We start from the raw sequence: 2,327 nt of genomic DNA on the forward strand, positions 1-2,327 counted from the left end.
AATTGTGAGGTAAGCACACTTTATTTGATTTGATTTTGTGGGGGAGTGATTTTTTAAGAAGTTTCAGTGTACTGATAGTTTATAATTGGTCCTTGGGGGCTTGTTATTAAGCCTGTGTAAAAAAGCCTGGTCCTTAATTCAACTGAAATAATTGCCAGATTCATTGAAGAGTAAGATAAAGAAGTTTAAGATACTTATAAGCCAAACCGGATATGTAAGTAGGGGAAAAGTCGTTGAGATAAAGGTGCTTGCCAAAGTTTCATAACTTTGATTCCCACCAACCAAGAAAGCTACTTAAAGTTTTGGTTATGTTTTGTATTTGTATTTGACTGGCCTCCATGATATTTTTAATCAAATATTAGTGTAAATAAAAGCACATGTGACAAACAAAAGAAAGGGGTTTTTTGTTGTGGTTTTGTTTTATTTACATATGTATTTTGAAGTAGTCAAAATTCGGACTGGGGACAAAAGCATAGAAATTTAATTCTAACCTTTTTATTCCTTATGAATATGGGTCTTTGTCCTATTATAAAAAATTTCATTGTAATTACTTAGAAAATATGGAGGTTTTATCTTCAATATCTTATTAGAGCTCTTTAAGAAAATATATTTCTTTAGAAGATATAAACACAGAGCATGGTATACATAAGAAATTTGATATTCGTTTTTTTAAATTTATTCTCATTTTTGTATGTGACAGTAGAATGCATTTTGACACATTTTTATCCTCTTAATGTTCTATTTTTAACCATTAAGGGAGTAATGATGATATATCATATGGGCTGTTAATATCTCAGTTGCATAGGGTTGAGCAACAAATAGACTTCCAAAATTAAGAGAATTGGTATATTGATCCAAAGAGTGGGCAAGTTCTTAGATTTTTTTTTTTTTTTTATGAAATCAACTTCAAAGTATAGATAGTCAACCAAACTACATTCTGTTTGGTATGAACACTGAACCTGTCATGTCCAACTTCTTGAGCAGTTTCGTCAGTCCAGAATCACATGACAAGGCAGGATTACCAGGTAGCATGTTCTTAAAATACAACCAGATCATCTTTACATGTAAGTTTTTTGGACTGAACATAATCAAGATACCTGAGCAGATTTATTTCACTGTAATCTAAATGGGCCTGTTGCCAGTAGAAGGAGCAAAAGGAGTGTTATCCAGATTTACTGAAGAACAGTTTTAAGGCATATGACAATTTCTGGAATGCTGAGACCTGTAGAAACCAGCCACGAGAGAGGGTGGTTTCATTCTGTGCCAAGTCATTAGTGACAAGATATTACTATAATGATGATTTCTTCAAAATGTTGCTCTTTTATCCTGTGGACACTTTGTGAGAATGCTTTGCAGATAAATTAGGGACATTAAAAGTATGTTTTATGATACTTTAAAAAATACAATATATTGATAGGTAGGACTTTGATTCTAATTAAGGTCACAAAGGGCACTTAACTTTTCAGTCAGGTGTTATTAGCAATATACTATTCACTGTAGTGTAATTGAATTAAATCTCATTGGCTACATAGCCATTTAATAGGTGGCTGTGAACTGTGGGTATCAATATCAATTTTAGTGTTCCATTAATTATTTTTAACAATAGGGTTTAACACTTGAAGAATATTAAAAGACTTTAGACTCAAGTTGGGCTTCAGTTTAATGACTGAGTTATATAGATTATTTGCATGTGCACCTTATTGAACAAGTATGAACCAGCATTATTTTTGTGACTTAACTTTAGTATTCTTTAAAAAAAAAAAAAGCATAATTAACACAAAGTGGTTCCACTTTTGTTTAGAGGGACAGACTTGGTTCGTGTACAACTATTCCCCATGAGAAAATATATTTATTTTGTTAAGAAGGGGTGTGGGGAAATTAATAGTACAGGTAAGCAACTCCTTGAATAGAATTTATATATAGGCTAATCTGAGAGCAGCAAAAGTCATTAAGTAGGGTGACTACAGTAGCTATTTATTGAAGTTTGTCCAGTCCCAACTTATCTCTGGGTACAGCTGTCATTTCTCCATGTTTGTGAGCACCAAATGAATCTAGTTTATTTTAAAGTGTAAAGCTAGAAATAAATAAATATAATCAACTGGAAATATGATTAAATGTTCAGTTTTTATGTCCTGGAGTATATAGAATTTTAGGACTAAATTAAAAAATTGGATTCATTTAGTAGTGCTAAAAGTGTACTTTCTTTACATATGAATTGTATTTTTTTTTCAAACGGAGTTTTTAATAGATTATCATATTAAATCTATTAAAATAGTCTATTTTGCTCTCATGAAAAGGTAGTTCTCTATCTTGAATATTTTTCTGAC

Source organism: Marmota marmota, unplaced genomic scaffold, assembly GCF_001458135.2.
Source record: "Marmota marmota marmota unplaced genomic scaffold, marMar, whole genome shotgun sequence".
NCBI classification, from domain to species: Eukaryota; Metazoa; Chordata; class Mammalia; order Rodentia; family Sciuridae; genus Marmota; species Marmota marmota.